The following is a 26,724-nucleotide window of genomic DNA, read 5'->3' as shown; positions in this document are numbered from 1 at the left end:
CCAGCAGCAAACTATCGCCAAATCTCCTCATTACTCACACTGGTGATGCTGCTGACCCTTTTTATCCTGCCCGTGGATGAGGGTTTGCAAAATGTTGGCTGTCCGCCTGCCCATTTTGCCTGTGCAATGGGCACGAAATCACACGGACAACATGAAACCTTGGTCAATTGCCTTTTTAATGTTCTTAAGTGGCCTTTTAATTGTTGGTGGGCGCGGATCTGACACCCGTGTGTGCACCTGCCAACCGAAATACAGCGTGAGTACGGGATGATGTCGGGGCGTCACCCCGCGCGATTTCACACCCAATCGGGCTGGATGCACACCCGCCTGACCAGTGTAAAATTCAGCCCACTGTGACCAGTTCACACTGCAATACGAACTATCTAGTTTTACAAAGGTACCTGTTCCTGACACACAACATGCCTGACTGTATTAATCCAGCTGTTCTCAAACTTGCTTTCCACAGACAACTTATGGGGCAGAAGACCCCATGGACCACCGACCGGTCCCACTTCTGCTTGCTTCTGCCAAAAAAACTCATCAGAATAAAAGGGAAGGATGGAACTGCTTTTGCTGAGACACCAGTGAAGTGATGTCAGGTTCCAGTTGGAGAGCGTCAGTGTCATTTCGGGCTTCACGTTCAGCCAGTTCCTCTTTGATTTCAGCTCCACAAGCATTGAAAAGCCAACCTTGCAGCTGTATGTAGCAACAGTAACATCGATTTTGCTTATCAAACTACATTATTGTTGCTCATGCCTATAGGAACTTAGGAAACAGAAGCAATAGGCAGTCGTCCCCTCGAGCCTGCTCCACCATTCAGATCAAGGCTGATCTTCTACCTCAAAGCCATTTTCCTGTGCTATCCCCATATCCCTTGATGTCTTTAATACCTAAAAATCTATCGATCTCTGTCTTGAACATACTCAATGACTGAGCCTCCACAGCCCTCTGAGTGAAGAAATTCTTCCTCATCTCAGTCCTAAATGAGACTGTGTCCCCTGGTTATAGACCACCCCCCATCCCCCACCCTCCAGCCAGGGGAAACATCCTTCCTGCATCTACCTTTTCGATGCCTGTAAGAATTTTGTATGTTTCAATGGGATCACCTCTCATTCTTCTAAGCTGTAGAGAAAATATGCCCAGTCTCCTCACTGTCTCCTCATATCAATCCCACCATCCCAGGGATCAGTCTGGTGAACCTTCATTGCACTCCTTCTATGGCCAGTATATCCTTCCTTAGGTAAGGAGACCAAATCTGTACACAATTCTCCATATGCCGTCTCACCAAGGATCTATATAATTGCAGCAAGACACCTTTATTCTTATACTCAAATCCTCTAGCAATAAAGACCAATATACCATTTGCCTTCCTAATTGCTTGCTGCACCTATATGCTAGCTTTCAGTGACTCATGAACAAGGACACCCAGGCTCCCTTGGATATCAACATTTTCCAATCTCAACCATTCAAAAAATACTCTGCATTTCAATTTTTCTTACCAAAGTGAATAACTTCACATTTTTCCACATTATATTCCATCTGCCATGTCCTTGCCTATTCACTTAGTCTGACCATGTTCCCCTGAAGCCTCTTTACATCCTCCTCACAACTCTCACTTCCACCTAGTTTTTTTGTCATCAGCAAACTTATAAATATTACATTTAATCCCCACATCCAAATCATTGATGTAGATTGTGAATAACTGGGGCCCAAGCACTGATCCTTGTGGTATCCCACTAGTCACAGCCTGCCAACCTGAAAATGACCCACTTATTCCTACTCTCTGTTTTTTGTCTGTTAACCAATTCTCAATTTATGCCAGTATATTAGCCCCAAGTGCTCTAATTTGATTAACTAACCTCTTGTGTGTGACCTTATCGGGAGCCTTCTAAAAATCCAAATACACCACATCCACTGGTTCCCCCTTATCTATCCTGCTAGCTACATCCTGAGAAAAGCTCCAACAGGTTGGCCAAACATGATTTCCCTTTCATAAATCCATGTTGGCTCTGCCCAATGCTACCATTATTTTCTAAGTGTTCAGTTATCACATCCTTTATCATAGATTCTAGCATTTCCCCTACTACTGATGTCAGGTCTGTAATTCCCAGTTTTCTCTCTCTTTCCTTTCTTACACCATGGGGTTACATTTGCTACCTTCCAATCTACAGGAACTATTCCAGAATATATAGAATTTTGGAAGATAACCACCAATGCATCCATTATCTCTACAACCACCTCCTTCAACACTCTGGGATGTAGATCATCAGGTCCGAGGGATTTGTCAACTTTCAGTCCCATTAATTTCTCCAGTACTACTTTTTTACTAATACTGATTTCTTCCAGGTCCTCAATCTCCCTGGTCCCTTGGTTCTCTAGTATTTCTGGGAAGTTTTTTGTATCTTCCTACATCAAGACAGACATTTGGTTTCTCTGCCATTTCCATACTCCCCATTATAAATCTCCTGTCTGCCTTTAATGGGCCTACATTTGCCTTTGCTAATCCTTTCCTTCTTACATACCTGTACAAGAGTTTACAGTCTGTTTTTATGTTTTTCGCTAGTTTCCTCTGATATTCTAATTTCTCTTTCTTTATCAGTTTCTTGATCCTCCTTCGATGAATTCTAAAATGCTCCCAATCCTCAGGCTTACTACTTTTTTTGGCCGTTTAATGAGCCCTTTCCTTTGTTCTAATCCAATCCTTAATTTCTCTTGTTAGAACACGCTCGCCGTCCTCCCGCCCCTACCCTGGCATTTGTGTTGGCTGGCCGTTAATTGGCCAGCCAGCGTGAAATCGATGTCGGGGCCCGTTCGCAGGCAGTGGTCGACTTCATGACTGCTCCCGGGCCTGCCAGCTACACCCACCCAACAAAGTGAATATCCTGGCCCATGTAGTAATTCTTTAAATACTCACCATTGCCTGTCTATCATCATACCTTTTAATGTAGTTTCCCAATCTACCTACCTCAGCCAACTTTCCCCTCATATCTTTATAGTTTCCTTTGTTTAGATTTACAAGCCTACTTTCAGATTGAACTACATCACTTTCAAACTTAAAGTAAAATTCCATCATTTTATGGTCACTCTTCCCTAAATGCTCCTTTACAATGAGCTATTAATTTAATTATCCCTTTATCATTGTCATGTGATGTTTTATGTGCCTGTATGCCATTATAATGTAAAGGTGTTCGCAGAGCAAGGGTTAATGTGGGACTGGGGAATAGCACCACCTACAGTATGATGCATAGAGTCACATGGTAATAGACTGAGAGAACAGTCTAGAGAGAACACTCTGGAACCAGCCTGCATGTAGGTAACAGCACCATGCATGACAGTAACCTGGGATATGTAAATAGTTAAAGATTAACAAATAACGGTTTATGTTGAAATATACAAGCCTCAAGGTTTCTTTATTGAGACATCTAAAGAACCTATATTACAACAATCATTGCACAATACTAGATCTAAAATAGCCCGTTCCCTTTAACAAACTGTTCTAGAAAACCATCTTGTATACATTCGAGGAATTTGTCCTCCACAGCATTAGTACTAATTTGGTTTACCCAGTCTATCTGTAGATTGAAGTCCCTCATGATTACTGCATTAGCCTTGTTACATGCACCCCTAATTTCCTGATTTATACTGTGCCCTACATTATCACTGCTGTCTGGTGCCTTATAAACAACTCCTACCGATGTTTGCTGCCGCTTGCTCTGTCTTAGCTCCACCCAAACTGATTGTACATCTTTCTCTTAAGATCTAAGATCCTCTCTCACTAATGTACTGATCTCATCTTTTATTAATGGCACTACCCCACCTCTTTTTCTTTTTTGCCTATCCTTCCTAAATGCTGAATACCCTTGAACATTCAGTTCCCAGCCTTGGTCACCTTGCAGCCATGTCACCGTAATGGCAATTAGATTATACCCATTTACTTCTATTTCTGCCGTCAATTCGTCTCCCTTGTTGTGAATGCTGCGTGCAGATAGTGTGTCTTTGATTTTATCTTCTTAATAGTTTTCTGTATTTTCACCCAATTTGATGCTGGTCTTCATTCCCGCTGCCCTCTAATTTCACTTACTACTTTTCTTCCTTCCATTACCAGCTTTGTTTCCCTCCTATCTGGGGGTTCCCATCCCCCTGCCAAGCTAGTTTAAAACCTCCCCAACAGCGCTAGTAAATCTCCCAGTGAGGATATTGGCCCCGGCCCTGCTAAGGCGTAACCCATTCACCTTGCACAGGTCCCAGCTGCCCCAGAACCAGTCCCAGTGCCTCAGAAATCTAAAGCCCACCCTCCTGCACCATCTCTCCAGCCATACGTTCATTTCCTCTACCTTCTTATTTCTGTACTCACTAGCACAAGGCACATAGTAATTCTGAGATTACTGCCTTTGAAGTCCTGCTTTTTAATCTTTTTCCAAGCTCTCTAAAATCTGCTTTCAGGACCTCATCCCAATCTCTACCTACGTCGTTGGTACTGATGTGGACAATGGCCTCAGGCTGTTCACTCTCCCCTATAAGAATGTCTCGGAGCAGCTCTGTGACATTCTTGTCCCTGGATGTCACCATCCAGGAGTCACGTCTATGGCCGTAGTAATACCTGTTTGATCCCCTAACTTTTGAATCCACAACTCTATTGCTCTTCCATTATTCTTCCTCCCTCCTGTGCAGCTGAGCCACCCGTGATGCCACGGACTTGCTGCACTCCTCCGAGGAACCATTGCCCTCACCAGTATCCAGAACAAAAAAACCAGTCAGTGAGTGAGATCAACTCAGGGGGACTCCTGCGCTACTGCCTGCCTGGTCCTTATAGACTGTCTGGCAGTCACCCATCCCCTCTTCTGCCTGCACTCTCTTAATTTGCAGTGTGACCACCTCCCTAAACATGCTATCCATGTGGCTCTCAGCCTGGCGGATGTGCCACAGTGACTCCAGCCGCTGCTCGAGCTCCCAAACCCGTTCCTGCAGCCAGCGACACTTCCTGCACATGTGGTCGCCCAGGCTGTAAGAAGCGTCCACGATTTTCCACATGTTACAGGATGGGCATTCCATTATGACAACTCATGCCACACAAACAGGACCCAATCTGCTGTGTAGTGTCACGTAAATGGTGTGGATGAGGGTTCTGACCTGTTGTCTCGTAAGGGCCTTGAACGTGACATTGTACATCAGTGACTTGTATTTTGGAGCAGCCCACAGACCACCTGGAGGGCCCTCATGGGCCACACTTTGACAACCACTGTTCTTGTCCCAAGGTACATATCCACAAATTGTACATTAATAGCACGTCAATGGGAAAAAATCTCTTCACCATGGAAACAAGAGTTCAACTCAAACAATCCTTTCATTAGCATTTAATGTGAGTCTGGCATTACTCAAGGTCCTAAAGATGTGCTTATGCCAAATGATGATTATTCTCAGTGTTAAATAGAGAAGAACTTGCATATATATAGCACCTTTCACAATAACAGAACATCCCAGAGTGCTTTACAGCCAATGAAGTACTGTTGAAGTGTAGCCACCGTTGTAATGTAGGAAATTGCAATCAATTTGCACACAGCAAACTCCCATAAATAGCAATGTGATAATGATCTGTTTTAGTGATGGTGGTGGAGGGATAAATATTGGCCAGGTTACCAGCGGTAACTCCTCTGCCCTTCTTCAAAATAGTGCCATGGGACCATTTACACCCACCTGAGATGTCTCATCCAAAAGACGGCAGCTCCGACAGTGCAGGGTTCCCTTGGCACTGCACTGGAGTGTGGGTCAAGATTTTGTGCACAAGTCTCTGAATTGAAACTCAAACATTCTGACGGTGCTGAAAGTGCCACGGCCTCAGCCACAGCTGAGGTAGAGAACTGCGAGACTCACACAGAGAAAAGGGCTCCTTTTCTGGGTCTGATGAGGCTGTTACAGATGTTAAGAAATGTTGACCTATCCCACAGCTGTGCACTTTGTGCTTTCATTTCCGAGTTCCAGCATTTGCAGTTTCTTTTACCTACTGCCTACTTTCATTCCACTAAAACATCCTCGAGAGGCTGAGTGTTCTCAGAGAACTCTCTGTCTTGGTCATGCTGGGCTTTCTCAGTTTCTGTGTAAAAGGTTTGTCTGTCTTTTGAGATTGCCCCAGCTGGCTGGGCTCACAGCTGCAGGTTTGTTGATCTTCCGACACATCAAGCAGCCAAATTCGGCACAATGAGCTGACCACATTAGCTGCCTTGGAGGAGCTCCCTCCCCCTGCCCTGTCCCCTGCAGGGGATGAGTGCCCAGCTTCACCACCTGCAAGTACCAGTGGGGTTAATCACCCAGTCCCCCAGTACAGCTCAAATGCCCCTAGGTGTCAGTGAGGTAACTGTCCACCCCAGTGGGCTGACCATCTGTTTTGAGGTAAGTATTGAGTGGAACTCCAGCTCCAGGCCTCCTGGAACTCAGTGGGTTGGCTATTCAGCTGTGGGAATCTGTAAAGTCCATAACTAGCACTAGGACCCAGTAGGAAACCCATCCCGCTGACGTTTGAATAGAGTCATGACTTAGCAAGAGCCGGAGAGTAGGAATCACCCAGGTTGAGCTCCAATCCAAGTGATTGTCCAGCTCTGATGCTGTTAGAGTGACCACTCAGCCACAGGAAAGGGGCAGCCTTCAAGACTCTTGGTAAGTCAATGGCTGTCTTATAAATTATTTTGCCGGAATATCGAGGTGCACAAGATTATGACAGGTTTAGACAAGGAAAAGCTGTTCCCACAGCTGGTGGCACAAGGACTGGGGCGGACACAGATTTAAGGTTTCCAGTTAGAGATTGCGGGAGGAACGTGAGGGAAAATATTTTCACACAGTGAGTGCTAATGACCTGGAACTCGCTGCCCTCGAGGGTGCTGGAAGCAGAGAAGACGAATGATTTGAAAAGGAAATTGGCTGGATACTTGAGGGAAATAAACCTGCAGGGCTAGCGGGATAGAGCTGGGGAGTGGGACTGAGTGGATTGCCCTACAGGAAGCTGTCATGGGCATGATGGGGCCTCCTTCTCTGCTGTAATGATGATATGGCTCCATGACTCCAAGAGGGTCGTCACAACTCAATGAGTTTCACTGTGATTTAAACTCAACTGAGTGTCCCAATACTTCATGTCAGTGACATTTTCCATCAGGAAGTGGGTTTCAGGTTTCAGTAAGGTCCATAATATTGGGAAATGAGGCAAGGAAACCAGCTGATGTATAACATAAGATCAAGCTGAACATATGAGATGAGTTCGACCTCATGACAGGCGGCTTCCCTGTTCATGGCTTTTATACAGCCATTATATATCTAAGCTCTTTATTCCAGGCTTGTCTTCATGAACCCCTTGTGACTGGAGTTGAACCTTTGTATGGGCTGTGACTTGTCCTTCCCTCATACAATCTGCTGGTCCACATTACACAGTATAATGTTCTCCCCCTGTCCCATATTTAAAAGACGCAAACAGAAGCATGAAGACTACATACTGCATTCTGTCTTCATGCCCTTTCGACATCTCATATCCTCTGAGGGTCAACCCGTCAAACACTTCTTTTTGTATAACCTGAGGATCCATTTCCTGAGCACTGGTGAGATGTAAAGTGAACAATTAGTTTCACACTCCACATGCTCGGCCCCATTAACACAGCCTGACCTCCCCAGACTCCGCCAGCAGAAAGTCAATATGAGGTTTTTTTTCCTCTCTCAAGGTCAATTTCCCCTGTACTTTACTATCAATCTGGAATGTGTCACATCTTCCTGCTTCACTGATGTTGAAAGCTTTTGATGTCCCATGGTCATGGCAGGTGCAGCCCGGGTTTAAGGCTGCAAACAGTTTGGAAAATCACACGCATTCCCGTATGTTTAATCGCTTTGCAAACACGTCACTGATGCTGATCAGGTCGCTCCTTACGCCAGCAAGAGGAGCCGCTGCTGAGGGAGCTGGTGCGCGTCGGCAGAGTCTTGTGGCTAAGTGGGTAGTGGCCTCACCTCTGAGTCAGAAACTTGTGGGTTTGAACCCCATTCCAGGGCAAACGCAAAATCTAGGCTGACACTGCAGGGTAGAGCTGAGGGATTGCCGCGGTGTTAAAGCTGCTGCCTTTCAGACCTGCCCTCTCAGATGGACATTAATGATCCCACAGCACTATTTCAGAGAACAGCGCAGCAGTTCACCGTTGTTTATCTCTCAACCAGCATCACTAAGAAAAATAGAGATGACCTGGTCATTTACCACCTTGCTGTTTGAGGGAGCCCTCTTGGTATAAATCAGCTGCTGCATTTTCTGCGTTACAAAACTGTCCAAACTTCATTGGTTATAAAGCACTTTGGGATGTTCTAAAGTCATGAAAGGCACTAAATAAATGCAGGTCTCTCTCAAGAAACGGAAAACTGATGGCACAGGAGGAGGCCATTCAGCCCATCATGTCTGTGCCAGCTGAAATAGAGCCTATCGAGCCTCACCCCACTTTCCAGTTCTTGGTCTGTAGCCCTGTAGCTTACAGCATTTCCTGTGCATATCCAGGTGATTTGTAAAATGTGATGAGGGTTTCTGTCTACCACCCTTTTAGGCAGTGAGTTCCAGACTCCCTTTGTGAATCGGTGAATGCACAGTTTTACACAGTTCTACAATAACCTCCCCACCCTTATATTCTGTGCTTCAACTAATAAAGGAAAGTATCCCATGTGCTTTCTTAATCACTTTACCTACCAGTCCAGACATCTTCAGGGATCTGTGGACATGCACTCCAAGGTCCCGCTGTTCCTCTACACTTCTCAGAATCCAATCATTTATTGTTTATTCCCTTGCCTTGTTTGTCCTCCCCAAATGCATTACCTCACACTTCTCTGGATTAAATTCCATTTGCCATCTTTCTGCCCACCTGACCAGTCCATTGATATCTTCTTGTAGTCTCCAGCTTTCTTCCTCACTATTACCCACACAATCAATTTAGACATCATTTGCAGGCTTCTTAATCATGCCCCTATAATTAAGTCTGAATCATTGATTTATGTATCACAAAACACAAAGCACTCAGCACCGAGCCATGCAGAACCCCACTGGAAACAGTCTTCCAGTCAGAAAAACGCCCTTGTAACCCTTTGCTTCCCATCATGGAGCCACTTTTGGATCCAACTAGTCACTTTCTCTTGGATCACACAGGCTTTTACTTCACTTTGACTTTTCTGAGCAGTTTGCCATGTGAGGCCTTGTCAAAATCCTTGCGAAAATCCATCTGGACTTATATCAAACAACCCTCAGGAACCCTCCTCAAAAAATTCAATCTAGTTAGTCAGACACAGCCTTCCTTTAACAAATCGGGGCTGACTCTGTGGGAGACATTAATTCAGGGGAATGAGCGAGGATTAAACTGGGGAATGTCTGATCAGTGAGCGTGGGAGAGATTAAACAGTGATTGGTGTGTGCCTGTGTGTTGGGGTGGGAGGGGTGGTGTGTTAATTTAGACGGTGGGTGATTTAAATGAGTGGGCTTTTCAATGGAAGTCTTTATCCTTGTCTTTCTCTTTATTTGAACTATGTTACAACAGTAACTACACTTCTAAACTTATTTCATTAGATTTGAGGTATATTCTGAAGCCATGAAACGTGCTGTATAAACACAAGTTCTTCCTTAAACTGATGTAAAATTGACCTTGCTTCATAACTCTGGTTGTTCCTTTACTGACTTGTTATATACCTTTCTCTAATTTCACTATATAGCTCTGAGTTAGATCCTGTGTTGTATGTATACATCCCAACTGTCCCTTAAGGGAGTTGGTTATCCAACACCAACTGGTGTTTTGATAGGATAGAAGTTTTATTTAAATTGGCAATTTTTCACGGTTAAAATCAAAGTCAGTGTGTAAAAGGACTGAATGAGTGCTGTTGAAATGCAGAAAATGCTCTCTGTGTGTGTGTCTGCATCAATTAATAGAGATATTCTTTCTGTGACTATGTTATCGAGTGCACGGGACTAGCTCAGTCTCACTCACAGCTGCTGTTTTCTCTCCTCAGTTCTCTGTAGGAAAACATCTGTATCCCCATAAATCAACTCTCCGCGTCGACTAACTCAAATAAAGCACATTCTGTTCAAATCAACAGCATGAAGTATTCAGAATCCATACACCCAGCCTGCCTCACAACACTCCAGAGTCCTCAGACAGGGGCCTGAAGATCACAGCTCCCTCAACCGACAGAAACGCACATACAACCATTTCGCGGGGTGAATTAAATCCACGTACATGGGGTGCAAGGAAGAGGGGAAAAGAGAAAGGGAAGATTGTGAAAGGAAAGTGAAAAAGGGTTGCAGAGGAGGTGAGAGGAGGGGACAATTTCCTGCGCTGTTTCACTGGTACCCCACCATAACCCCAGTGGCAGATCGGTGGAAAACCAGGAAAATGGTCGCCAGCCTGTTTGCGCCATCTTTCCGCCATTTTCTGGGAGTTTCCACAGGGTGTGGTATTGGGCAGAACTCCACCCACCCTTTACTTGGACATCCATGTCAGAGGGGGAGGGGCCGAGGCCTAAAGCTGCCAACACTCCCGCGCCTTCAGTCTGCAGGGAACCCACTGTAAAATGGAAGTGTGTTTGCTGGGGGAAAAGAGGCTTCCGATCCCAAATGCGGGACTCCACCCATCGAGTTAGTCCGGTATTTCCCATCCACTGACCTCCCCTGATAGCCCCCAGTCATTGAGCCAGTCTAGTTTAAAGACTTTGTCACCTGGATTGACACTGCAATGTCCCTATCTCTGGTACTGATTATCTGTGATATCCCCTTCTCCCATATTCATCATCCATGGTATTCCTGTCCAAATGGATTATATGTGCTATCCCTGGCCATTCACATCCCTGACCTTTGTCCTCTGAATCCCTGACCTGCTCTTGTCCTCTGTTGTCACACTCCTGCTGTAACCTCCATCTCTGTAACCATTCCTTAGTGGCTATAATGAGCAGCTATTCTGTGTATGAAAGGCTTCTTTTGCTGTCAGTCATTTTCCTTTCAAAGACATTTGTCTGAAATCTATCCCAAAATGTGTCCTTAATCGAGGGCCTAAGAACAAAAAAATGGCTTCTATTCACTGTGTTAGGAAGTTGGATTGGCCTCTGTGGGTCGAAAGGGAAGGAATGTTCCTTCTCGTGAATAGCACCAGTTGTCCCTTTCAGAATGCACTTAGCATTCATTCACCTTTGACTTTTTGGGGATGTTTTCCATATGATGTCAAGAATAAAGTGAATGGAACCCTTGGGTCCAATCTGTAGACTGCAATATGGAACACCTCCGGAAGCCCTCAGAGATCTGATTAACAGAGATGAATAGGATAAATTACAGGTCTAGAACCTCACATCAAATGAAAATAATCTCAAACTGACAAAATTAGGGAGATGAAGTCAATCCATCTCATGGAAAACAACTCAGTTCATATTGGACTTAGCATCTAGGGCCCACCCCATATTGGACAGGGTCACTTAGCATTTAGGACCTACTCAATGTTCGACAGGGTCACTTAGCATTTAGGACCTACTCCATATTGGACAGGGGGTGGGCATTAACTGAGGATTGACTTGTGCTCCTATATATAGGAGCAGACTGAAACTGTGGGAGTTGGGTTTGGAGGTGCATGTTTATAATGTGTGTCTCTGTAAATAGAAGTTCTTAAAGCTCCAGTTCTATCCTTTGCTCTCTGGCTGAGTGTGACAGACGCCATTACTGAGATCTGGTTGCAGGGAGACCAGGATTGGGAACTAAATGTTCCAGGGTCCTTGACTTATAGAAAAGATAGACAAAATGGAAAAGGAGGTGTGGTAGCCCTGAAAATAAAGGACGAGATAAAGGCAGTTGAGAGAAAGGATCTTAGCCCTGAAAATCAGGCTATAGCATCAATAAGGTTGGAGCTAAGAAATTATAATGGGCAGGAAACACTGGTGGGAGTAGTCGATACTCTCTCTAACAGTGATCATACAGCCAGATCTTCTGGTCACTGGATTATCAGAGACTCAGACATACAACCCAAGATATGTGTCAGGACCCCGTGGAAGTCCTGACACGCTGACATTCGTGGGAATTGCCCGGGAACTTTCAACTTCTGATGGGCAATTCTCCTGATCACCGGGACCCTCCACGAAAGCCTCAGATTTTGAGTTAGAGTCAGAGACTTCGGACAGTTCTGCGGGACTTACCTGGATAGTTACCCAGGAAATGTTACACACACTAAAACCTAGGCCAGGAGTTTCCGACCCCATTGTGGTGGGATCCACCACGGGAGATTCGGCCGCCCAGCCAAAATTCCATTGACTTTCACAGGGACCGGACGATCCAGGTGGCGGGCAGGGCTGGAAAATCCTGCTTCTAGTCTAACTCCTGGGTAACTACACAACTGAACCCCACAATCACGCACACCGACCTCGACCTCCCCCCTTGACCCGACTAACACCCCCTGAACCAACCCAAATAATACCCCATCACCACCCCACCCGACCTGACCACCCCTCCTGACCTGACCCGACTATCCCCTTACCCACCTACTGACACCCACCTGCCACCATGCTCACCTACTACCTCACCCGCCTGCCACCTCACCCACCCACCTGCCAACTCACTGCCACCCTACCCATTCACCAACTTTCACACTGGACATTTAAACTTACTATACAGCTGCTAGTGCCATAAAAGTGGGTGTGCCTGATACTACTGCACTGCAATGGAGCTCTCCGATGGACACTGCACTCCGCATTCGGGAGAAGCGGGGCTCGGAAGACCCAGCATGAAATATGGAGCATGGAAAAGTTCGAGCAGAGCGGCAATCCAAAGATGATTGGCGCTCTGTGGAAGATCTGGGTGATTGGAAGAATGTAAATCAGGAAATTTAGAAGTGCATGTAGCAAGACTAATGCAATAATCATCGGGGTCTTTAATCTTCATACAAAATAGGAAAACTAAATTGGCAAAATTAGTTTGGAGATGAGTTCATGGGATTAATTTGATACTGTTTCCCAGAACAATATATCATGGCGTTAACCAGGAGACAGGTCATTTTAGGTTGAGTATTGTGTAATGAGACAGGGTTACTTAGGGTAGAATTTTACAGGTGGTCGGGGATCTTGCCCAGCCACTCAAAGTGCCACTGGAGAATGCACTGTAAAATCACAATTTGATTAAACAGAGTTTAACATGATTTTGTGAAAGGGGAATCATGCTTGGCAAATCTATTAGAATTTTGGTGGTGTAATTAGCACAGTAGACAAGGGAGAACCAATGGATGTAGTATATGTAGACTTGCAGAAGGCACTCGATAAGGTGTCACATGTTGTTGTTACATAAGTTTAGAGTTCATGGGATTTGGGATAATATATTTGCATGGATTGAGGATCGGTTATTGGACAGAACACAAAGTTGGAATAAATGAGTAATTTTGTGGATGACATGATGTAACTGAGTGTCACAAGGATGAGTGTAGATCACTATTCACAATCTATACTGAATGAGGGGACTGAGTGTAATGTATCCAAGTTTGCTGACAATACAAATTTAGGTGGGGAAGTAAGTGAGGAGGACATAAGGAGGCTGCAAACATAGACAGGTTAAGTGATTGGTCAAGAAGGTGGCAGATGTGTTACAGGTAGAGACTTAAAAGCCGGCAACCTCGGGACTGAGTCCATGCCGGATTTTGGATCTTACCGGTTTTCGGAGGCAAGGTGTTGGTTGGCTTCAGCCTCATGCATATTGCAACATGGCTGCTCCTATCCCTCCTTTATGAGTTTTGTTTTGTCCTAGAGTCTGGTTATTGCCATTCTGCTATGCTGCTTCCTTTCATTCTAAAGGTCATGTAAGATGTCATTTCCATGGGTGGATATAGGTGCTGTTTACCTGTCAGTAAACCAAGGAAACTGCCATGCAGTGTTTTTATTCACCAGCGATACCTGCTGCCACCACGTTGTGACTAAGGTTCAGGTCAGGCTGAGTTGGGTTGGGTGGGGTCAAGGGTCACTTGGACCACTGGGTGTGTGGGAAGTGACTGGGGTGTGATACAACATGGAAGTGTTCATTTTGTTCTTCATCCTACTAGCCAGACGGCACATTTGGAATTTTGCCTTCCACTATGGATTTGTGGTTAATTAATTAACTAAAACTACAATAATACAAATCTTTTGGGGGCTGAATGCTTAAATTATTAACCTTTTAATTATGCGCTTGTCCCCATGGGATATTCTAGCATGGCCTGCTAAAAACGTTCGGTTTTCAGACATGGCTGGTTTTTGGATAGCTGGATTTGAGGTCCTGTACCTGTTGGTGAAGTGTGAAATCTTCCATTTGTTCTACCAAAGTGGAGAAGATGAGAGAGTGGTAACAAAAACAAAAATAAAAATACCTGGAAAAACTCAGCAGGTCTGACAACATCTGTGGAGAGGAACACAGTTAACGTTTCGAGTCCGTATGACTTCAACAGAACTAAGGCTTTTATCTGAGAGAGTGGTAAATGTCCACCATCTACAAAGTCAGGAGTGTGATGGAATACTCTCCACTTGCCTGGATGAGTGCAGCTCCCACAACACTCAAGAAGCTCAACACCATCCAGGACAAAGCAGCCCGCTTGATTGGCACCACATCCACAAACATTCACTCCCTCCACCACCAACGCACAGTAGCAGCAGTGTGTACCATCGACAAGATGCACTGCAGAAACCCACCAAGGCTCCTTAGGCAGCACCTTCCAAGCCCATGACCACTGCCATCTAGAAGCACAAGGACAGCAGATAGATGGGAACACCATCACCTGGAAGTTTCCCTCTCAGCTACTCACCATCCTAACTTGGAAATATATCGCCGTTCCTTCAATGTTGCTGGGTCAAAATCCTGGAACTCCCTTCCTAACAGCACTGTGGGTGTACCTACACCACATGGACTGCAGCGGTTCAAGAAGGCAGCTCACCACCACCTTCTCAAGGGCAGTTAAAGATGGGCAATAAATGTTGGCCTAGCCAGCGATGCCCATATCCCATGAATGAATTAACAATTAGGAGGGCAAACAGCATGTTGGCCTTTATTGCAAAAGGATTGGAGTACAAGAGTAAGGAAACCTTGCTGCAATTGTATATGACATTGGTGAGACCACATCTGGTGTAGTGTGTACCGTTTTAGTCTGCTTACCCAAGGAAGGATATATTTACCTTAGAAGAAGTGCATCAAAGATTCACTAGGTTGATCCCTGGGATGAGAGGGCTGACCAATGAGGAGAGATTGACCAAATTGGGCCCATAGTCTCTGGAGTTCAGAAGAATAAGAAATTATCTCATTGAAACGTATAAAATTCTAATAGGATCAATGCAAAGAGGCTGATTCCCCCTGTCTAAAGAACCTAGAAGTAGCAGTCTTACTCTCAGGGTAAAGGGGTCAATCATTTAGGACTGAGGAGAGGGGAACTTTCTTCACTCAGAGGGGAATGATGGTGTAGTGGGAATGTCACTGAACTACTAGCCATGGGACCCAGGCCAACGCCCTGGTGACATGGGTTCAAATCCCACCATGGCAGCTGGTGGAATTTAAATTCAATTAATAAAATCTGGAATATAAAGCTAGTCTCAGAAATGGTGACTATGAAATTATGGTAAAACTGTGGTAAAAACCCAAGTGCTTCACTAATCTGCCTACAATGTGACTCCATAGCATTGTGGTTGACTCTGAAATGGCCTAACAAGCCACTCAGTTCAAGGGCAATTAGAGGTGGGAAACAAATGCTGGCCTGGCCAGTGACACCCACATCCCATGAAAGAATAAAGAAAAAGAAAGTGGATTGTTGGAATTCTCTACCCCAGAGGGATGTGGTTGCTTAGTCAATGAGTGTGTTCAAGAAAGAGATCAATAGATTTTTGAGGATAGGGCAGAAAACTTGAGTTGATGTAAAACTTCAACCAGCACCTTATTGAATGGCAGAGCAGGCTCATATGAGCTACTCCTGCTCCTATTTCATTGCTCCCGTATTGGACAGGGCCAATTAGTGTTTTGGTGCTGCTCCACATTCATATTTAGGACTCACTCCCTACTGGTCTAGCTCAGTTAGTGTCCAGGACTGGTTTCTATTGAACAGGGTCAGTTAGCGTCTATGAATCAGCTTGCTGTTTTTTTTAGTTCATTCATGGGATGTGGGCTTCGCTGGCTGGGCCAGCATTTATTGCCTATCCCTAGTTGTCCTTGAGAAGGTGGTGGTGAGCGGCCTTCTTGAACCGCTGCAGTCCATGTGGTGTAGGTACACCCACAGTGCTGTTAGGGAGGGAGTTCCAGGGTTTTGACCCAGTGACAGAGAAGGAACGGCGATATATTTCCAAGTCAGGATGGTGAGTGACTTGGAGGGGAACTTCCAGGTGGTGGTGTTCCCATATATCTGCTGCCCTTGTCTTTCTAGGTGGTAGCAGTTGTCGGTTTGGAAGGTACTGTCGAAGGAGTATTGGTGAATTGCTGCAGTGCATTTTGTAGATGGTGCACACTGCTGCTACTGTGCATCGGTGGTGGAGGGAGTGAATGTTTGTGGATGTGGTGCCAATCAAGCGGGCTGCTTTGTCCTGGGCGGTGTCAAGCTTCTTCAGTGCTGTGGGAGCTGCATCCATCCAGGCAAGTGGGAGTATTCCATCACACTCCTGACTTGTGCCTTGTAGATGGTGGACAGGCTTTGGGGAGTCAGGAGGTGAGTTACTCGTTGCACAATTCCTAGCCTCTGACCTGCTCTTGTAGCCACAGTATTTATATGGCTAGTCCAGTTCAGTTTCTGGTCAATGGTAACCCCCCAGGATGTTGATAGTGGGGGATTCAGTGATGGTAATGCCATTGAATGTCAAGGGGTGATGGTTGATTCTCTTGTTGGAGATGGTCATTGCCTGACACTTGTGTGGCTCAAATGTTACTTGCCACTTGTCAGCCCAAGCCTGGATATTGTCCAGGCCTTGCTGCATTTGGACATGGACTGCTTCAGTATCTGAGGAGTCTAGAATGGTGCTGAACATTGTTCAATCATCAACGAACATCCCCACTTCTGACCTTATGATGGAGGGAAGCTCATTGATGAAGCAACTGAAGATGGTTGGGCCGAGGACACCACCCTGAGGAACTCTTGCAGCGATGTCCTGGAGCTGAGATTACTTACCTCCAACAAGCACAACCATCTTCCTTTGTGCTAGGTATGACTCCAATCGTAGACAGTTTTCTCCCAAGTCCCATTGACTCCAGTTTTGCTCGGGATTCTTGATGCCACACTTGTCAAATACGGCCTTGATGTCCAGGGCAAACACTCTCACCTCACCTCGGGAGTTCAGCTCTTTTGTCCATGTTTGAACCAAGGCTAAAATGAGGTCAGGAGCTGAGTGGCCCTGGCGGGACCCACCCACACATCGGTGAGCAGGTTATTGCTAAGCAAGTGCCGCTTGATAGCATTGTTGATGGCTGCTTCCATTACTTTACTGATGATGGAGTAGACTGATGGTAAGTTAATTGGCCGGGTTGGATTTGTCCTGCTTTTTGTGTACAGGACATACCTGGGTAATTTTCCACATAGCCGAGTAGATGTCAGTGTTGTAGCTGTACTGGAACAGCTTGGCTAGGGGCACAGCAAGTTCTGGAGCACAAGTCTTCAGTACTATTGCTGGAATATTGTCAGGGCCCGTAGCCTTTGCAGTATCCAGTGCCTTCAGCCATTTCTTGATATCAAATTGGTTGAAGACTGGTATCTGTGATGCTGGGGACCTCTGGAGGAGGCCAAGATGGATCATCCACTCAACATTTCTGGCCGAAGATTGTAGCAAATGCTTCAGCCTTATCTTTTGCACTGATGTGCTGGGCTCCCCCATCATTGAGGATGGGGATATTTGTGGAGCCTCCTCCTCCAGTGAGTTGTTTAATTGTCCACCACCATTCACGACTGGATGTGGCAGGACTGCAGAGCTTAGCTCTGATCCGTTGGCACGAAAGTTTCTTGCCACCTGTCAGCCCAAGCCTGGATCACTTAGCTCTGTCTATCACTTGCTGCTTGGCATGCAAGTAGTCCTGTGTTATAGCTTCACCAGGTTGACACCTCATTTTTAGGTATACCTGGTGCTGCTCCTGGTATGCCATCCTGCACTCTCCATTGAACCAGGGTTGATCTCCTGCCTTGATGGTAATGGTAGAGTGGGGGATATGCTGGGCCATGAGGTTACAGATTGTGTTTGAATACAATTCTACTGCTGCCCCACAGCGTCTCATGGATGCCCAGTCTTGAGTTGCTAGATCTGTTTGAAATCTATCCCGTTTAGCACGGTGGTAGTGCCACACAACACGATGGAGGGTATCCTCAATGTGAAGGCAGGACTTTGTCTCCACAATGACTGTGCGGTGGTCACTCCTACAGATACTGTCATGGACAGATGCATCTGCGGCAGGCAGGTTGGTGAGGATGAGGTCAAGTATGTTTTTCCCTCACCACCTGCTGCAGACCCAGTTTGGCAGCTATGTCATTTAGGACTCGGCCAGCAGTGGTGCTACAGAGCCACTCTTGGTGATGGACATTGAAGTCCCCCACCCAGGGTACATTCTGTGCCCTTGCCACCCTCAGTGCTTCCTCCAAGTGGTGTTCAATATGAAGGAGCACTGATTCATCAGCTGAGGGAGGGTGGTATGTGGTGATAAGCAGGAGGTTTCCTTGCCCATGTTTGGCCTGACACCATGAAACTTCATGGGGGCCAGAGTCAATGTTGAGGACTCCCAGGGCAACTCCCTCCCGACTGTATACCACTGTACTGCCGTTTCTGCTGGGAGGGCAGGACATACCCAGGGATGGTGATGTCTGGGACATTATCTGTCAGATATGATTCCACAAGGATGACGACACTTGACTAGTCTGTGAGACAGCTCTCCCAATTTTGGCACTAGCCCCTGGCTGTTAGTAAGGAGGACTTTGCAGGGTCGACAGGGCTGAGATTGCCGTTGTCATTTCCTAGGTCGATGCCGGGTGGTCTGTCCGGTTTCATTCCTGTTTTGTGACTTTGTAGCATTTTGATACAACTGAGTGGCTTGCTAGGCCATTTTAGAGGGAATTTAAGAGTCCCAGACCAGCTAAGGACAGTAGATTTCCTTCTCTTATGGACATTAATGAACCAGATGGGTTTTTACAACAATCGACAATGGTTTCATGGACTTTTGATTCCAGATTTTTTTTTAATGAATTCAAATTCGAGGCTGGATTCGAATCCTGGTCCCTAGATTACTGGTCCAGCGACAATAACACTATGCCATCGCCTCCCCCTAATAGGATAGGATGAATTAGCATCTAGGAGTTGTTCCTTATTGGACAGGGCCAATTCGTGACTTGGTCCAGCTCTGTATCAGACACACCGTGTCTGTTCTGCATCAGACTGGGTCAATTCAGATTATTGACTTGCTCCTCACTGGACAGATATGTGATAGGGGTACTATAACTCTCCCTTCCCCAACTGTCATTAACACTTACTAAGCTCAGAGCACTGGAGTTGCTCTCTCTGGCAATGTGCTGACTGAAATAAAGGTCTCCCACCCGGTCACAAAACCTGCTACAATTCATCCAGTGGGACTGGAGGCTGAGACAATGGCTGTATATTATATTTGGCTATCTGCACACTAAATACTCCTCTGTTTTATGGATACCCGTCTCAGAAGTGCAGGAAATTATTGAAAGGCCTGCTCTGGTTGCCATGGCGCCCAGCCTCCCTCCTCATTGCCACTGCTGTCCCCACACTAATGTATCTGTGCTGAAACCTCCCATTGTGGATCAAGAATTGTGAGGAATCAGTCACACAGGCTCACAAAAAAGCACTGACCCTTCCAAAGGCTTTCATAAAGGGATCACACACAAAATATATCATGCAGCTCGTCTCAGCAAGTTTTAGGGGGAGGAAAGATAAAATTCTTTTCATTTCACACACAATCAGCTCCCTCTGTTGGTTGACTAACAATACCCTGTCCCCAGCCTCTGCTGGTTATATAGGACCACCCCCCAAACCAGACTGATTCACGGAGCCTTGATCATGAGCAGCACTTGGAAATGTGCTGCTCCTGTGTGATTTACTCCGCTCGTCGTTTTAAAGAATGAACAACGTTAAGTGGACTTGGAAGCAGTGAGTTCAGGAGTGGGACACTTCTCTCTGAGTTTACAGCAGTCCCAAGGCTGCCATCAACAGCAGGTATGTCAGTGCACAGACAGTTGCAGCTCTTTGCAACTCGCAATAGGACAGAGAGTCAGCAGGGGACACGCTGTGTCAGAAGGAGAGGCAGATGGGCATAGAGTAGCAGAGAGAGGATCAGATGGGAGGAAAAGTAGCAAGAGCAAAAAAACTGGAGGAAGATCGGAGAGACAGATGGACAGGAGGAAAAGTACACAGACAGAGAGACAGAGAAGAGATGCAATGACAGGCTGATAGAGTGACTGAGTGAGGAAAAAGAGAGACGCGAGACTCGGAAAGGAAAGGCTCAATATGTTAACGAGAGAATAGCGATTACCAATAAATGACAGAGGGGATAGAAAAGGACAAAAGGAATGGAAGAGAGAGGGAAGAGAAGGGGGAGAGAAAAAGTTACCCCAGAATTATTTTCTATTGTACATTTGAGCTGCCTGATAATAGCTGCAAACCCTGAGTGTTAGGTTTTGAATAGCACCACACTACATTGTGACTTCCTGCAGACTGGAACTCAGCACATGTAAGTTGCTGCTTATTACAAAATATCAATTAGCCCTTTAAAGTGTGAGGAGGCTGCAGTCGCTCCCATGCCCAGCAATCAAAAGCTTCTAAGGTGAAGGTTTGCATCTTTATAAAGGAAAGTGAGTCTACTGGACACCAATAGTGTTGTCAGTGGCACGGATATTTTAACACTGTTGTAGTAAGAAGTGAGACAGATAAATTCCTTGCTGATCTGAGTCACTGCCCGTGTTCAGGGACGTTGTGGATGTTTTGACCCATGGGAGGTGAAGCTTTGAAGCAACCTGTTCAGAAAGAGGCCAGTGTCTCATCCCCAATCCAAACGCAAAACTGCATTCTTAAGAAAAGGATGTAGAAAGCACAATAGCAAAACGCAACCCTATAGAAAACAGAGCAGGGCACCAGGAGAAAGGAGCGTGAGGCTTAAGGACAACCACCTGGATCCGGGAGAAAAAAAACCGGAGGGAGGAACAGCCAAGAAATGTCAAAGATACAAAACAGAAAGGAATGACCAAGAAATATGAGAGAGGTAGAGAGAGAGACAGAGAGAGAATGAAAAGGGCGGGGGGGGAAGAGAACACAGCAAGAAAGAGAAGGAAAGAGGAGGCAAAGAGAGGAGGCAAAGAGAAAGGCACAAAGACAAAGAAAGGAGTTTGAAAACAAAAGGAGAGAAGGTGGAAAGAAGAGGAGAGAAGGAAGTCAGAGAAAGAGTTAGAGGGAGGGAGAAAGAGAGAGAGAGAGAATATAGGCAAAGGAAATACAGGAGACAGCCAGAAACAGTGTCAGAGAGAGGGAGTGTGGAAAGAGTTGGACAAAGAGACAGGAGGCCAGAGACAGATAGAAAGACAGAGAGGGAGATGAAGCATTGGAGATTAAAGGGAGGGGATCAGAGAGGAGGCAGGAAAGGAAATGAAGATGATGAAAGAGAAAATAGAAAGCATAGAGAAAAATGAAGACAGAAAGAGAAAGGAAGGTGGAAAGAAAGATGTGGTGAGGCGGGAGATATCGAGACAAAGAGAAATTGAGAGATAAAAAAAATGAAAAAAACAAGATTTGAGACAGAGAGAACATGCAGTCCGTGAACAGAGGTGGAGAGATACTGGGGAGAGCAGCAGAGAGCTAGAAATCAGAAAGAGAAAAAGAAGAAAACAGGAAGGAGAGGAGAAGAAGCAGAAGGAAGAGAGAGAGGGATGAGTAATACAGAGATGCACACATACATAGAGAAAGGCAGGCAAAATGAGACAAGGAAAATAGAGGGAAAAAAGGGAGACAGTGAGGGGAAGATAGGAGAGAGCCAGAGACGGAAGACAGAAAAAAGAGGGGAGACAGGAAAGGTGAGCAAGAGAGACAGGGGCACCAGAGAGGAGGGAAAGATTCAGGGAAAAGGAGGTCAAAAGAGAAAGAAAACAGAGACAGAGAGGAGCAGAGAGAAAGTGAGCAGAGGAGAGATATCGAAAGAGAGAGAGGGAGTATGGGGTGGGTCGTAATGTCAGAGAGACCAAACAAAAGAAAAGGAGACAGGGAAGTGAGTCGGATGAGATAACAATAGAATAATAACATGGATCAGAGAGGGAAAAAGAACAGACTGCAAGGAGACAAAAAGAAGAGACAGAGAAAGTGAGGGAGAGAATGAAGCGAGAGAAAGGAGTGGAGACAGAGAAAAATGGAGCAGGGAGGGGATGCAGTGACAGAGAAAGAGAGAGAGAGTCACGATAGTGAAAGAATCAGTGAAAGAAAGTGAAGGAAAAGGGGAGCTAGAGATGGAGAGAGGAGGCAAAGTGAGAGGGACAGATAGAGAAAAGACAAGGAAAAAGGAAACAGAAAGCTAGGATTTATTTGGTACCGGCTTGTTTGATCTGAAGCCCAAATGTTCTGTTCTCTGTTAGTTTGATACCCAGAAAAGGTGTTTATTTTGTCTCACTGTTGGATGTTCCTGGGAAAAGACTCTGATCTTCAGGTTGAAACTCCCAATTAGGTTAACATTACCTCAGTGTCAGGCTGCGTCCACCTGGGCTTTAGTTGGGTCTGTTAGCTGGTTTGACTTGGTGGCCGATGGCTTCACCTCAGCGCCAGACAGAGGTCTCGGAGATGCCAGGTGGTCCTGCTCTGTGTCAAGGTGCCTGCTCACTGGCGCTATGTGTCACATGATCTCCCACTGTTACAGAACCTCTTCCAAATTACCTTGCAGAATGTTTGAAGATTGCTTACACATAGCATCAGAGAACACCCATAGGAGTCATTACACACTCAGCTTTGTTTTGCCTGGTTGTCAGCACACTGTTTTATCACACTGTTGGGCTTGAGGGATGGGGGTTTTGTGAGATTGAACAAAGCATTCCTAAATTGTTTTTAATGGAACCGTTTCTTTCTACAGTAATTGAATCCTTTCCAATGATCTGTGATCAACACTGTAGGGTGGCTAGGCTGTTGGAAGGTTCAGCAGATTTCTAAGGACTCTTGAGGCACTTGTTACTGGTCTCTCACTCCACCAAACTATAACCTTTCATAGGCACCATGTGCGAGATGAAAAGGATCCCCCCAGCACAAGGTTCAGCCTGGCCCTCATGTTTACTTTATTAACTCCAACAGAGTATCTCTTACAGATTAACCGCTTTTCATCTGGACCCCGTCTAAAAATCAAAGAGTTAGGATTCATTTAACATCCACTGGTGTGTTTTCTATCAGATTTCTGCAGTAAAACCCCATCAATCAGAGCTGCAGAAAAGACGGTGCCAAAAGGGGTCATTGCAAACCAACGCTCGGGTCAGAAAGCTGGCAGTGAGGGAGCACATGGACATGGACATGGACATGCTGTTCCATGGTCCTCTGGGGGAGAGTCCAGGACTGGTTGCTTAGTGTGTCAGTTGAAGAGCCTCAAGTGGAAGTGGAAATCTGAGTGAGATATACAGTCTGGGCAATGTTGTATTTGGATTTCCCAGTCAGACTTCTCTATATCCAGCATCTCAGTTACAACGACATGATGTTCCTTCTTAAATGCAAGACAGAAGTCAACCAGCGTGCAATTCGGATAGATTTGTAGAATTAGTCATTTCAATTAGGCAGGAGCTGAAAGATCCAGTGGAGCCTTTACTCTGTTCTCTTCCTCTCTGATTCACTCATTGCTTTTTAAACAAAGTGTTATGGCCTTTGACCACATTAAGCAGGAGGGAATTATTCAGACATGTCTTCTGAAGGAGCTGAGATATTCTCCAGCTGCTGAAAGGTCAAAAAAGCACCATCATCTCCACTGTGTGTCCGAAAACCCATTCATTAAAAAGTAATTACAGCAACCACAGGCAGACTACACCCCCTATAGGCCAAGTACACTTGCTGCAAGATATATACCATCCTGCAGGTTACACAGATCCCTCCAGGTTACACAGATCCCTCCAGGTTACACTGAACTCTCCAGGTTACACAGAACCCTCCAGGTTACACAGAACTCTCCAGGTTACACAGAACCCTCCAGGTTACACAGAACTCTCCAGGTTACACAGAACCCTCCAGGTTACACAGAACTCTCCAGGTTACACAGAACTCTCCAGGTTACATTGAACCCTCCAGGTTACACAGAACTCTCCAGGTTACACAGAACCCTCCAGGTTACACAGAACTCTCCAGGTTACACTGAACCCTCCAGGTTACACAGAACCCTCCAGGTTACATTGAACCCTCCAGGTTACACAGAACTCTCCAGGTTACACTGAACTCTCCAGGTTACACTGAACCCTCCAGGTTACATTGAACTCTCCAGGTTACACAGAACCCTCCAGGTTACACTGAACCCTCCAGGTTACACTGAATCCTCCATTTTATCGAAATTGCTGCATGCGATTTTATTATTACTGGCCACATTTATTGCCACAAACAATATTTATTATTTTATTCTACATTCATTACTACAGTTGAAAATTCATTACTGCATTCCACATGCATTAACTCTGGCACCATTCATTACCGCCATCGCCATTCATTACCACAGGCACCATTCATTACCACAATCACCATTCATTACCACAGGCACCATTCATTACCACAATCACCATTCATTACCACAGGCACCATTCATTACCACAATCACCATTCATTACCACAATCACCATTCTTACCACAATCACCATTCATTACCAGAAGCCCAATTCGTTGCCAGAGGCACCATTCATTGTCCCAGGCATCATTCATTACCACAGGCACCATTCATTACCAGAAGCACAATTCGTTACCAGAGGCCCCATTCATTATCCCAGGCACCATTCATTACCCCAGGCACCATTCATTACCAGAAGCACAATTCGTTACCAGAGGCCCCATTCATTATCCCAGGCACCATTCATTATCCCAGGCACCATTCATTATCCCAGGCACCATTCATTACCAGAAGCACAATTCGTTACCCCAGGCACCATTCATTACCCCAGGCACCATTCATTCCCACAGGCACCATTCATTACCCCAGGCACCGTTCATTATCCCAGGCACCATTCATTCCCACAGGCACCATTCATTACCCCAGGCACCATTCATTACCCCAGGCACCATTCATTCCCACAGGCACCATTCATTACCCCAGGCACCATTCATTACCCCAGGCACCATTCATTACCAGAAGCACAATTCATTCCCACAGGCACCATTCATTCCCACAGGCACCATTCATTACCCCAGGCACCATTCATTCCCACAGGCACCATTCAATGCTCCAGAAGCATTCATTGTTGGAGAATGTATTCATTAACACTCTCCACATTCATTACCACCCGCTAGAACTCCATTGATCACCTCAGGGCAACGTGCCCAAACTTTTTTGTGTCTTCCTCGTGCACCTCATGCAACACAGCTATACTCCTTATAGGACTTACACAGAACAATTTACCTGCCACATAGCACAAAGTCTGTTTCTAACTAAGCTGCTGCATGGTTTCATTGAACAATACGCTGTTATAACCTGTCAATTTGTAGTGAATGTGCAGTGTTCAGTGAAAAGTCTATTACTGGCATTTCAGCATCCAATGTACATTGACTGGATTGTAATAGGTTGTGTCAGGAAAGAATGTGCAGTATATAATTGAATGTGTCTGTATGCAAAGTGTGATTATTTTTCAGAACTGTTGAGCAATTTGTAAATGGGATGTATGAATGTGAATTGAGTAGTTTGTTGTGGATGTTAGCAAAGTGGTAATGTCACTGGCTTCAGGGAGACATGGGTTCAAATCCCACCATGGCAGCTGGTGGAATTTAAATTCAATTAATAAAATCGGGAATGTGAAGCTAGTCTCAGTAATGGTGACCATGAAACTATTATCAGTTGTCAGAAAAAACCCATCTGGTTCACTAATGTCCTTTAGAGAAGGAAATCTGGCATCCTTCCCTGGTCTGGCCTACATGTGACTACAGACCGATAGCAATGTGGGTGACTCTTAACTGCCCTCTGAAATGACCTAGCAAACCACTCAGTTCAAGGGCAATTAGGGATAGGCAACAAATGCTGGCCTTGCCAGCGACACCCACATCCCATGAAAAAATAAGAAAAGTAATTGAGTGGTTTGTATACAAATAGTCATTTGGTGGTGCAGAACTTGGTGAAAAAAGACATTTTGCTCCATTCTCCATGGCAGTGCCTCTACCAATCAGTGTCCAAGCAATCAACACTCTCTTCTCATACAGTATAAAATTGCCACTTCCCCTGACATTGGTATTCTTGCAATTGTCCTGATGAGTGCAAGGTAAAAAGCTTTGAGAAAATGTCTTCTTTCACGAATACTCAAGTTGAGTAGCTTGTATTGGGGTTCTCTAATATGAATTGAGTACTTTGGGACCCGCCTTATCATGGTCCATGGGGTTCATATCTCGAGACCACATTATAAGCGAGACCACGCTATTTCACAACCGTTGCCTTGCTCTTGGTCTTGACTGCGGTAGTGCCCGGGTAAATACTGTTGTGCCTATCCTGACCATTTCCAATCCTCATGCTCCCAAATGCAGGAGTGATGCAGGCCCTTTGTAAAACCAACCAAAGAGTTAAGCAGCCACTTTGAGTTTGTCTTT

The 26,724-nt window shown here is 45.5% G+C and overlaps 1 protein-coding gene across 4 annotated transcripts in view; it reads right to left on the bottom strand.

Moving 5' to 3' along the window:
- LOC144693640 (LIM and senescent cell antigen-like-containing domain protein 1) overlaps window positions 1-26,724 on the bottom strand; it is a 158,418-nt gene that overhangs the window by 41,932 nt on the left and 89,762 nt on the right. The gene's annotated exons all lie outside the window — the stretch shown is intronic.

This window comes from Cetorhinus maximus, chromosome 19, assembly GCF_964194155.1.
Source record: "Cetorhinus maximus chromosome 19, sCetMax3.hap1.1, whole genome shotgun sequence".
Taxonomy (NCBI): Eukaryota; Metazoa; Chordata; class Chondrichthyes; order Lamniformes; family Cetorhinidae; genus Cetorhinus; species Cetorhinus maximus.
The sequence above is the reverse complement of the archived record's forward strand: the minus strand, read 5'-3'. Positions and strand labels throughout refer to the sequence as shown.